The sequence below is a fragment of the Anabrus simplex genome, chromosome X (genome assembly GCF_040414725.1).
Source record: "Anabrus simplex isolate iqAnaSimp1 chromosome X, ASM4041472v1, whole genome shotgun sequence".
In the NCBI taxonomy this organism is placed as follows: Eukaryota; Metazoa; Arthropoda; class Insecta; order Orthoptera; family Tettigoniidae; genus Anabrus; species Anabrus simplex.
The window spans coordinates 176954632-176968569 of NC_090279.1; positions in this window are offsets into that span (position 1 = coordinate 176954632).

Here is a 13938-nt window from a genome sequence, read left to right on the forward strand (position 1 = left end):
GATAAGAAGAATAGCGCTTGCCAAACAAGCATTCAGCAACAAAAGAAATCTTCTGAACAATATACATCTAAATATTGAGATTAGGAAAAATTTTGTGATTCATTGGACACACCAGTCTACTAGAAGGAAAGATATTAGGAAAGAAGGGAAGAGGTCGACCTAGGAAGCAATTCCTTCAAGTATTGATGCAAAACGTTGGATGTAGTTCCTACTGTGGGATGAAACGACAAGCTGAAGACAGAAGACAATGGTTGAATCAACAAGGCATTGCCTTTAGACATTGATTGATTGAACATTCCTTTACAGCATTGTTCGTTATTGCCTCTGATTTGAGTAAATAATAATACGAACAGTTGTGTCTAGAGTTCCCAGGTGCCCCCCGTATTATATGGAACTTCCCGTATTTGAAGGTGTGGAATACTGTCCCGTTTTAACAGCATACACGCCCTTTTCCCCCCATTTTTAATCAACTCACTTCTGCCATGGTCAAAATTATCCGTTTACAGTAGCATTTATCAATCCTTCATTTCAGTCATTATTCTTCATCTAGTGATTCTTCATCATAATGCTGCAATAAATTATCTGGAAAACCTTTATGACTTCCGTGATGTTAATATTTTTAAGAAACTAGAGGCTTTACATTCGAGGGATGTTACATTTTCTGGTTTTGAAAAAAGTGATTAATTCTTTGAAATTTACTGAAATTTGTCTAGCTTTTAATTTGGATAGTTATTATAAAGAAGTTTCTTCCCATAACCAGCCATAACATTGAATTAGATGACGCTGCAGCTATAGTACCTATACGCATACTGATCGGAGTTGTAATGTGAACTCAAAGTGGGTTAACTTTTCCTCTAAAGTTAATTTAGATTATGTTCCAAATATTTATTTATTTATTTATTATTTACATAGTTTACGCCCACATTGGAGCACTTAAATCAAACCCAAATACATTTACGTTAACAAAGAATTAACTGAAGATTTAGCTTGCATCATCTTCTTCCTTTCCCAAAACCTCTTCATTCTGGCTGACCTGGCTGCCCTTTCTTCATCAGATATGACATATTGTTTGTGTTGTACAGTTTTTAACGACAATCTTATTTGTTTGTTCTTGAGAATCCTTTTTTCTTCTCTATTTTCAATTTGCTTCATTGTAATATTCAGCTCTTCTAAATCATTCTGAACTTCTTTAAACCAATTACTTTTTGTTTTACTTTTCCAAAAGTAATTAAATAGTTGTTTTATGCTCCAAATATATTACATACTATACTAAATATCTTATGTCCTAAAATCCTGGGTTGAATGCATTTGTTGAAACAGTTTTTTTTTTTTTTTTTCAATTTTAAAAACAAATGGAATGAGGAAAGGAATAGATGTTCAGCAACTCTGATAATCATTTTCTTAGAGTTTGTCCCGCAGTCGAGCAGGGTACGCTGTTTCGCAGGCCAGTCCCCACTTCGTTCTATTAAGCGCATCATTTGGAACAAGATGAACATAGCGCATGTCTTCTTGAAGGCGATCAAGCCAGCGTTTCTTGGGCCGACCACGTGACCTATTTCCAGAAAGCGTGATGCGAAGTGCCGTCTGTACAATCACTGCCTTCGTGAAGTACAGGCCGTACAGTAGCTCCGATAATATCACGCAAAGAGGCGAACTGTTTCCATCCGACCAGTGCAATGCAAGGACATGATACGTCTGTATCTTGTAATTATGAAATATTCACAAACGTTGTATTAATATTACAGGTGAGATCACTAAGACCTGTAATGGCATCGTAACCCGCAATTCAGGTCTATGTAATTTTAGGAGAAGTAGGTTTGAAGTGCGACCTACGCGGTCAAAGCTTGAGTGTTTTACTCGTCATTGTACCCAATAAATAATTATTATGCATTAATACAAATATGGAGGCAACAAACGTACAGTAATAATAATAATAATAATAATAATAATAATAATAATAATAATAATCGACCTGTAGATGGCCATAAATACAGTAGCTTTCTTGGTTTTTTCTTCACACTTATGGCACTATCCTTCGAACTTTTTCTTCAAACCCCTTCCTCTACACAAACATTTGTATCAGTTTTTGTTCGCCTCCGTAGCGTAACGGTTAGTGTTGTTAGCTGCCGTCCTCGGGGGCCCGGGTTCGATTCCCGGTACTGCCAGAAATTTAAGAATGGCAGGTGGGCTCGTGTGTGGTTGAAATGGTACATGCAGCTCACCTCCAATGGGGGTGTGCCTGAAAGGAGCTGCGCCACCTCGGGATGAGGATACGAGTTTAATTTTAGTTTTTGTTCAAGAACCAGGATATGTTTTCCCAAATATTAATGTACTGACCAGCAAGATTTGTTAGTTACTTCCCACATTCACGGAAATTACCGAGGAATTGTTTCTGAGAAAAGGCACCGCGTACTCAACATTCCTCATCCAAGAAATAACCATATCTAGGTTCAGTTGGTTACTGTCCACTTTTATGCTTGTTCTGTATCAATAGTAAAACGCCCTGCTGAAAATCTGTGTAACAAGAGAGTCAAAAGCAGAACTCATCATCAGCTCTGAAAAATGAGTGAAACATAGTTCTTTATTCTTCGTAACAGGTAATTTTTCGGTTGGGATTTTCATTTTTGATAAAGATAACCTGCCCTCATATGAAGAAAATGAAAATATTAATGTATATTTACTTGTATAGTTGTATTTTCCACCGTGGTACGCACAAGTTATTAGCATTGTGGCAACTGCGAACTTTCACACACTGTATTTAAATTTGCAACACATTATATTTCCACAAAAACGTGTTATACGATAACAATTAAATTAATAAATTTCACGTGAAGTATTACGTCCCTTGAATTTATATTACTCACCACGTGAAAATACCTAACCTAAAGTATGAGGTTTTGTTATCTTAATAACAGCTGCTTACGTAAACCCTGATGTGATAAACTTAAAGAACAAACATGCAATATACTTAAATATAAAGTTCTGTCTTTCAGCAGTCACGATTATCCCAAGAATGACCCCAATTCTTACGAATTACATTCACAAAGACAATTTGTAACATTCGCTTAGCTTGCCTCAATTGATCACCTCATTGGTTTGGCGCACTTGCTACAGTACGACCGGTATATTACGAAGGCAGTGGTACAATGGATGAATCTTTTCTACGCATTACGTGACCATACCACCGAAGTCGGGTCTCACGCATCTTGTCTACGATCGGGACAACTCCCATGATTTTCCGGATTTCCGTGTTGGTGACATGATCTAGCCGGGTCAGTCCAAGTGAACAGCGAAGCATGCGCATCTGCATGACATGAAGTGCTTGACTGTTGCCGGTCAGCATTCAGAGCCATACGGAGCGAATGGGCGAACAACACTCCTGTGAACCTTGAACTTCAGGTGGATTGATATCCGACGATCGCAGAGAACACCAGTGGGTTTCCGCCACTTCATCCAGGCCACATTTACCCGTGCACTGGTGTCTGGAATAGTGACATACTCAGCGTTGACCAAAGAACCAATGTACTTAAACTGTTCTACTTTATTGAGAGCTTGACCATCTATCTGAATGGTTCCATTTGTCTGCAGACCGCTCTCTGTGAACTCAATTTTCTCGGTGAAATGAAAACCTGCAACCTATTTTCCAGTTAGTGACCGGATCAGGGATGGAATGAATGGAGCCCCCATATTGCGGCGAGGGTAGGAATTGTGCCGGCTGCCGAATCCTGTCGCACTCCTCTACGGCAATGATTAATGACTGACAATGAAATGAAATGATAGTGACGAGTGTTGCTGGAATGAAAGATGACAGGGAAAACCTGTCCCACCTCCGCTTTGTCCAGCACAAATCTCACATGGAGTGACCGTGATTTGAACCACGGAACCCAGCGGTGAGAGACCGACGCGTTGCCGTCTGAGCCACGGAGACTACTCAAGTTTCTCGGTATTCAATCCAAGTCCATGTCATGTTCATTTTTCGTTCCACTTCTGAACCTGCTCTTAAATGTCTAGAAGCTCCTCAACAGCCAGCAGGACATCACCATAGGGCAGATAACTGCATATCGGAGATGACTGTATCCATACACAAAATGAAGAGAAGCGGTGACAGTGCCGATTCCTGGTGGACACCAACCCGAGTGGGGAATGGTGGTGAAATTCCAGCAGGGCATCGTTCGGGAACTCTGATAAAATCAGAAATTCAAGTGTCTTTTAAATCTGATCATAGTTGTCAGACAATTCATGACTTATTTAAGGGAGATTCAGCATTATTGATAAAAAAACCGAGCTCGATAGCTGCAGTCGCTTAAGTGCGGCCAGTATCCAGTATTCGGGAGATAGTAGGTCCGAACCCCACTGTCGGCAGCCCTGAAGATGGTTTTCCGTGGTTTCCCATTTTCACACCAAGCAAATGCTGGGGCTGTACCTTAATTAAGGCCCCGGCCGCTTCCTTCCCAATCCTAGCCCTTCCCTGTCCCATCGTCACCATAAGACCTATCTGTGTCGGTGCGACGTAAAGCAACTAGCAAAAAAAAACATTGATGAAAAGTTAAAAGTTAAGAAAAATACGGGTTTAACACTTTTTATGCAGAAAATGAAACAGTAAAATAAAAATTGCCTACAATGTGAATATAGTACGTTAAATTACATCTCTGTGTTTTCTTGATCAAATATTGTTTATGACGTGTCGACATGACCTGTGCTTTGTTGGCATTTCTAAAACGTGGCAGTCCTAGTTATAAATAATGTTAAAACTCACTCTGTCTGAATCAAAAGCAAACTCTGTCGGTGTGGTAAACCATTCAGGACGATCATATTTGTATAACGTAATGATTCAACTTGCATTATTCAAAAGTTGTTACACATGTGGAAAATGCTCAAAATGATGCCGGGTATCTCACTTAAGAATTGTCAGTGCCTTTTCTCTGGTGTTTCGGAAGAATTTTTTAATTTCATTTTTTCTGATGTGTAGGTAGTGTTAACCCAAACAAAGACTGCCCATCCTGTACGTCATGCAACGTCCAGTATTAACAGAAAACGTTGTTTAGGTTTTCACTGCCAACTAAATGATGTTCAAAGCGTAATTTTGTGTGTCAAGTCGATAGAATAGCATCCAATTAGTCTAGTACGATAGTCCGTTCAAGGATATTGTTACGATTATATTTGTTTTTTGCTATTTGCTTTTCGTCGCACCGACACATATATGTCTTACGGCGACGATGGGATAGGAAAGGCCTAGGAAGTGGAAGGAAGCGGCCGTGGCCTTAATTAAGGTACAGCCCCAGCATTTGCCTGGTGTGAAAATATGAAGCCACGGAAAACCATCTTCAGGGCTGTCGACAGTGGAGCTCGAACCCACGAATAAAATTCAGTCTGGTTTATTGCTCTAATTTATTTCAGGATGACCCAATAAATATACACGTAATTCTATCACGTACGAAAGGCCACACTTACTAATTGCTGTCACTTTACAAGTCTCTCTTCTGTACACACACCAGGCAGTCCCGGCCGGTTGGATTTACTTTGGGACGGCTATAATCCTTACTTTCACTTTTTCAAGTTCAGTAACCCCATACAGCATCAGTGTGCAGACAACTGGGTTTGAACACAGTTCTACTGGCTATACAACACACTATGACTATTCCTTGGTTCGACTCCAGGGACAGTCCTGTAGCTCATACATCACATGCAATGAACAATTAAACAGCAACAGCTCAACTGTATTCAATAGCAGGACGATACTCACAACAGCGAATAGTAACACAGGTCCAATTACCCTCACACTCACGATAACTCCTTCGTAGAGTCTCCGTAGCTCAGGCGGCAGCGCACCGGTCTCTCACCGCTGGGTTCTGTGGTTCAAATCCCGGTCACTCCATGTGAGATTTGTGCTGGTCAAAGCGGAGGCGGGACATATTTTTCTCAGAGTACTCCGATTTTCCCTGTCATATTTCATTCCAGCAACACTGTCCAATATAATTTCATTTCATCTGTCATTCATTAATCATTGCCCCAGTGGAGTGCGACAGGCTTCGGCAGCCGGCACAATTCCTATCCTCGCCGCCAGATGGGGCTTCATTCATTCCATTCCTGACCCGGTCGAATGACTGGAAACAGGCTGTGGATTTTCATTTCACGATAACTCCTTCGATCGCTGACTAAGGGTGGTCCTCCGTCTGCATCAGTCTACACACACAAACACAGTACTCTCAGATAGTACACAATCGTCCGTTTCGCACGCACTCTTCAGCCCAGCTACTCCGATACAACAGCAGGTCCTCGTTTAGACTTCGCTGGGACACTAGTCACAACCAACACCTCTGTCGCCCTCAGCCCAGCCACCGATCCCCAACACACTGAGTCCCACATTGACTGCACCACGGAGTCCATCACTGACCCCGAGTCCAGCACCAACACTGGCTCCACCACGGAGTCCAAACAATGACTGAGTGCCCGCGACTAGCCTCCCATTTTATAGCTCGGGTGATGTGTACCAGAATATTCGCGATATGGCTAGAGGTGAAACATTCTCGCTGCATCTCCCAGAAACTTAAAGGAAACCAGCCGACAAGAATAATACTCGGGAAGTCTGGCTGCGATATCCCTGGTCGCTTGACTCACTATCACCTTTCAAGAAGTACCGGCGGGGGGGGGGTCTCACACGGGATTGGCACGTGACAATATTTATCGACGGTAACAGTACACCTTCCCTGATCGCTCTGCCTTGTAGTGCGCCGTGCTGTCTCCATACTACTGTCATTATTCCTGACGACTCTTACGTGAGACACTCGGTATATAAAATATCAAGACGTATACCGTAAAAATCACTTCAGTTCAATAACGTTGTAACCTACTTCAACGTAAATGCTTTCATTTATTTCAGATGACATGCTGGTCCCCTTCCTTTATGTCAACGGCTACTCGCGGGAGAAGGCCAAACACACCATCGAGAACCACTTCACGATGCGCACACACTTTCCGGAACTGTTTCACAATCGTGATCCTTTGTCAGAAGAAGTAAAGAAGCAGATGACGTTATGGTTAAGTAGAAATGCACTAGATTTAGGAATTAACTAATAAAACGTGTTTAGATTGATGTTTTCACGGCCCTTAACTGTAGATATGATAATAAGTTTTTGGGTTTATGCCGTTTCAAGAAAACAAGGTGAAATTCTTAACGTTTCGCAGAGAAATTCGCTCCGCGTCTTCAGAAGAAAATATCGACTGTTCAGGAGGAAGATTTCTCCAATAATTAAGGTTTGAATTCAAGAAATTTAAGTAATTCAAACCTTCATTACTGAACAGTCGAGATTTTCTTCTGAAGACGCGGAGCGAAACGTAAAAAAAAAAAAAAAAAAAAAAAAAAAATCACCTTGTTTTCTTGACGCAGGAAATGTCCACAAACTTATTATCATTTCTAAAATACAACGTGATTTCATTATTGCTATATAGAAAGTATAAGACTGGGATGTTCTGGGTTTGTTACAAGAATAGATTCCAAGAGATTAGTAAGAAACTGGCTGGAGAGATGCGGAGGACACCAGATCATGGGGAACTCAAGAAATATGTATATGGACGAAATGGAGCGGAATATCTGGAGTAGAGGAAGGAAGTACCTAGTATCTTACAAAAAGTCACCCATTTTAAATCTTTTGCATATTTAGTCACTTCAGATAATGATGAAATGAAATGGCGTATGGCTTTTAGTGCCGGGAGTGTCCGAGGACATGTTCGGCTCGCCAGATGCAGGTCTTTCGATTTGACACCCGTAGGTGACCTGCGCGTCGTTATGAGGATGAAATGATGATGAAGACGACACGTAAACCCAGCCCCAGTGCCAGTGAAATTAACCAATGATGGTTAAAATTCCCGACCCTGCCGGGAATCGAACCCGGACCCCTGTGACCAAAGGCCAGCACGCTAACCATTTGGCCATGGAGCCGGACTTCAGATAATGATGCTACTCCTGAGATACGGATTAAGGTCAGCGCAGCATGGTCCAAGTGGAGACAGGTAACTGGTGTCTTTTGCGATATAACGATGTCCAGATACCTGAAGGACTCAATTTACAAGACAATGATAAGACCATTATTTAGTTTATTTTCCGGGTTGAACCGTGTTGTTGTTTTCTCTACATTACGTACAGTTTGCCGACGTTTCGAATACACTGCAGTATTCTTTGTCAAAGCGACTGAAATACCCCTACTCGTTCCGAGGTAAGCAGTCTCCCAGGCAGCTATCACACTATAGGAGTGGTTCCTGGCCTTGGTATATATATCCTAGCCTTTGTGGCTGACATAAGTCCCCTGGCTGTCTCGTGAGAGTTCTGAAAGGTATTATATTATATTATGTTAATAGATCTATCCGTTTCAATACCACGGGTGTAATATAGTTAAATATTGACAATATCAGCGAATAACCATTCGCGGATGCGGGTGAAGATAATATTCTGTACTGTATATCCGCGCAGAGTTCTTCACATTGACACAACAGAACTCGCCGATGGTATTCAATGCCTTCCGCATAATTGACTCTACTCTGCAGGTCGTTAGCTATTTTAACACATATTTGTATTCAATTTGTGCATAATAAAATACTACAACACCGTGTTTTATGTGCGTATCTTTCAACTGCCCCTTATCGTTCGCCCCTGCACCCCGAAGACTTTTGATGTTAGCATTGAAACACACATGGCTTCAGCTTTCCAACACACGTCATGGATTTCCTGTGTTGCAGCGTTATCGGATGATATAATACAGTTGCCATGACTTATGAAATGACGGGCTGAGTGGCTCAGATGGTTAAGGCGCTGGTCTTCAGACCCCAACTTGGCAGGTTCGATAATGGCTCAGTCCGGTGGTATTTGAAGGTACTCAAATACGTCAGCCTTGTTTCGGTAGATTTACTAGTACGTGAAAAATCTTCTGCGGGCTAAATTACGCCACCTCGGCGTGTCCGGAAACCGTAAAAATGTAGTTAGTGGGGCGTAAAACAATTATTATTGATACGGGGTTACCCGTGGAGCAGAAAGAGGTTAAAGAAGGTGCCGGGGTGAATGGGTCTGTCTACAATATCAAAATAAATTTAAAATTTGAACTGAAGGTTATTTTTTTTTTCAGAAACAACAACTTAACAATTTTCACTTGGTGAACATAAAACATATCAGGTACAAAGTACTCTTGGAACAAGATTAGGAAAATCCGAGATTAGTGACTTTTACAGGTCCTGGGCTTCAAGCCCGTAATTTTACAATTTCCAGAGCTCCCAGCTCAAAATTACAATTCAAAATGAAAACAAATTTAGTCAAGGGCAGAAATCCCCTAATTCAAAGTGCACTAGCTCCTAAAATCAAATATCTAGTCTTCCAGAGGCACTCTTTACAATTACAAAACTTTAAAAAAAACTAACAGGCTCTCAGTTTCTCAAGTCCACTCAAGGCAACATTGCATGAAAATCAGACAATCTCTGGCCTTACAAGGCACTATTTACAAATAGAAATATTTTTACACAGAGCTATCTAGTACCCAACCTACAGGGCCTTAGTGAAAAAGAACAGGTCAAATAAACAGCCCGAGTACAATTTCGATGGAGGCGAAGACTGAGCTCCAAAAAATTAAAACCTATAGGGCGCTCGGCCGGTGAAACAGGGGCTATTCCCAAACTACTGAGGTAGCACGGATGGAAATAACTTTAATACATTGCAGAAACGAACGGTTACGAAAACGTAGGTACCTCAAACCAAGATGAAGGGGAGCTCGAGAGGGTACTTCACTCTCTATCCCCGATTTACAGTTAAAGATTTTCGAAGATTTTACATTAGCCGGAAGAAAGTGACATTTTAGAAACGTAGGTTACATAGTTAAAGATTCGGACCTTTCCCTCGGATTAAACTGCGGAGGTGGCAAGAAAGAATAAAGTTATGTGGCCATTACCTTGTAGATATTCTGGCTGCCGACGAAAGAGGCCGCCCGCCTCCTGCTTAACACACACTCAGAAAGATGACGATCAATTGGCCAAGAAACGAGAAAAGCCGCAGCTTATAAACCCTCAGGGAAGGTTCGAGATCATTCAAGACTAAACTAGCCACATCCTCTCCATTTTATTGGCAGATTCCAAAGTAACACTCAAAATCGAACAAGAAGCCTGTGATAGGTTGAAAATTAATTATAGAAATATTTCATTGGCCAGATTCAAACCTGGCGGAAGCAAAAAGGAAATATTGCCAACCCAAAAATAAATGAGCATCAATCAGTTACAAAAACCTAGAAATACAAAACCTTCAAATTATAAGTTCTCACACCTCGTACCAGGGCGCATGATCATAGTTTTTTGGTAGTGTCATCTATGGAAGAATGTCTAAACTTCTTGATGAATGGCAAACAAAACAAGGATAAATTCACTCAGTTTAGGAAACTGCACAATAACAAAATTACATAATATTTCGGTGGTGATATCTTCTGATTAAAGTTCCAACTTGTTGTGTTATTAGTTCCACTTTTGATTGATAGAGGAATTCATTTCGGCGCTAATTTTGAATGCGCGGCGGTGAGGTGTACCTCCCGGTACAATTATTATTATTATTATTATTATTATTATTATTATTATTATTATTATTATTATTATTATTTCCGATTCGTTTGCTGAATGGTCAGCGTACTGGCCTTCGGTTCAGAGGGTCCCGGGTTCGATTCCCGGCCGGGTCGGGGATTTTAACCTTAATTGGTTGATTTCAATGGCTCGGGGGCTGGGTGTGTGTGGCGTATTCAAAATTAGAAATCATCCTAGGTAGGACCCTAATCTTCATCTTCACAGACATGCAGGTCGCCTAATAGGCCGTCTACTAGTAGAAGACCTGCACCAGGCCTCTCCGGAGGCCATACGCCATTATTATTATTATTATTATTATTATTATTATTATTCATTTCCCAACTCCAGTTTCCCGAGTGTGGTGCACAAGAGCTCGACATCTCCTTCTGTTCATACATTTTCTGTTTCAGTACATCCTCCCATTTGTGTCCTCTCTCCTCCACATCTGATCTTACGGTTTATCCAGCGTTTTCTTGGCCTTCCCTGTGGTCTTCTTCCTATGAGATTAAGGTCAAAATATGTTCTGGCAGGTCTTTCCCTGTTCATTCTCATTATGTGTCCATACCACTGAAGTCCGCGTTTCTTTATGACACTGGTAATAGGAACCTCGATACCAGCTACTTTCCTATTCCCTTCATGTCTGCTTGTCCTTTCTGGTAGACTGGTTCATGGTTCTAACGGATCTCATTTCAGTTGCATGGATTCTGCTGAAGTCTTTGTTTAGTACGGTACATGTCTCTAAATTGTACGTGAAGATTGGGTACGAAGTAAGTGTGGTACATGATTGTTTTCGCTTTCTGTGGTATTTTGCAGTCCCAGAGAATAACTTGAATGTAGAAGTTTGATGCTTTCTGTGTCCTGCTGAGTATTCCCTGCCTAACAGTGTTGTCTTTCCAGATTGTGCTTCTATTTAGGAATGCTCGGCTTGCGCCGGTAACATAATGGGCTGACTCGGACTAAGCAAGGAATCACCATTTTGCTTATGAAACTATACAGATATCTACAAATATTTACAACAGAAATAACTACAACATATATGTACAATAAATGTGCGCAGATGATGTCCCTAAACAACTTTTTATCTCCCCGTTTTGGGAATCTGTTCTTCAATATTACTGGAACTTTATTATTATTATTATTATTATTATTATTATTATTATTATTATTATTATTATTATTTTGACTTATGGTAGTTTGTGTGCCAATAATCGTCAACAGGGTGCGACCCTAAGGCCTTACGAAAGAATGAAACCAGACTGGTAAGATCTGGAGCATGTGTGAACAATCGACCCAAACCAGGGTTCAGATGCTGACCAACAAACCGCCCGATACCAAGACAGACTATACAGCTGGTCTTGATATATTGTACTCATATTAATCCATGTTACTTCTTGTTTAGAGGGCCCTAGCTTCTAGGTCACCGGTCCTCTTAATCCCTGAGTACTGGGCTGCCTCCTCCGTCATCTCACACTGCACTGAAGCCCATCTTCTTCACTGTAGATGCCGTTGAGGCACAACCTTTGCGGCTTAAGGAGGTCCAGAAGGACTTGGAAGAAGTAGGGATCCAGGAGGGAGATTCACTGGAGAGAACAACATTTAGGAAGAAAACTGCGGGATGGTGGATGTACCGGAGAAACTCGTTAACTCTCGCAACATCTCGGTTGAAGAGTGACAAAGGAGAAGTCAATGGCTTAAGAACATCTGGAAGGCGTGTAAAGAAAAGGGAGTAAGTTTGAGAGATAGAAGATCTCGTGAATTGTGTAAACGTGGTCCATGAAATGAAATGAAATGAAATGAAATGGTGTATGGCTTTTAGTGCCAGGAGTGTCCGAGGACATGTTCGGCTTGCCAGGTGCAGGTGTTCTGATTTGACGCCCGTAGGCGACCCTGAGCGTCGTGATGAGGATAAAATGATGATGAAGACGACACATACACCCAGCCCCCATTCCAGCGAAATTAACCAATGATGGTTAAAATTCCCGATCCTGCCGGGAATCGAACCCGGGACCGCAGTGACCAAAGGCCAGTACCATTAAGCCACGGAGTCGGGCTATGAAATGGAGATCAACGTTGAAAAATCAGAGTTAATGAAGACAGCACCGAGGGAACAACGATTGAGCATTGCAGTTGGAAACCAACAACTGGATAATGTGATGCATTTCAAGTAAGCTACTATGGAAGCATAATTATGATGGATGTTCAAAACACCAAGGAGGTAAAGGCAAGGATAGCTATGGTAACGGCAGCGGTCATGAAGAAGAGGATACTTCTCACCAGCAAATTAGATTTGGAGATGAAGAAACAACTAGTCACTGTTCTTCTCGGGAATGCCTTCATTCTATCTAATGTAGAGAAACACAATATCATTCGTATGGGGGTGGTATATTATTTTCAACAACAGCACATTTGGAAATGCAAGTCAGTGAACTGTGTAGCTCTTTTTTGTCCCCATAGAAATACCTGCTACCCTTCTCAGTCACAGTTTGCTTGTGACCGAGACTCTATCGTTACAGCAGGCCTCTTCCCAAAGTAACACAACCAGTGACAAGCTTTGGATAGCGTGTACCTACTTTAAACGTCTGCTCTACGTTCACATGGTGTTTGTGACCGGGAGCTGATATATACGATGTTACGCTCTATCTTGAAGCCAGATTTTGCAGTTTAGAAGTAATATTCGTTGCCATCTTCCTTATGAGCTTAAAACCGGTTTCACCCTGTGTGTAATATATTGAGAAGTAACAATTAAAAGATTAATGTTTATTGTTATACGTCTGGAGTGTCGCCCTGTATAGAATAGAAACATGGGTCCTCAGGCAAAAGGAACAGAGATCCATGGAGAGTTCTGAAATTCAGCGTTTGAGGAGAATAGAGAAGATCAAGTGTAAAGATCAAGTGAGCAATGAGGACATCATAGGCCAAAAAACCGTCCTACAGGAGATTTTACGAAGAAAAACCAATTGGATGGGGCATGTTATGCCAAGGAATGTATTCCTGAATTATATTATTGAAGGGCTGGCTTAAGGAAGGAGATAGTATGAAGAAGGAGGATACAACTACAGGATGATCTGAAGAAAGAAAGATGACGAATCAACAGCTAAAATAAGAAGCTCTCTGAAATTTATTTATTTATTTATTTATCGTATGATGAATCTATGTACACACATGTATATAGTTCAGGGTAAATGTGCGTAGTCACAAGTCCGTACAATGCTATAACTCTAGGTCTAGCATTTTGACCCAATCAACTGCTTCATCCGATGTGCGGTGAATGTCCATTGGCGTTCCTTTGAAAGCTCGAATTGGGCAGTCAGCAACAATGTGGTAGATTGACTGAGAAGATGCACCACAATCACA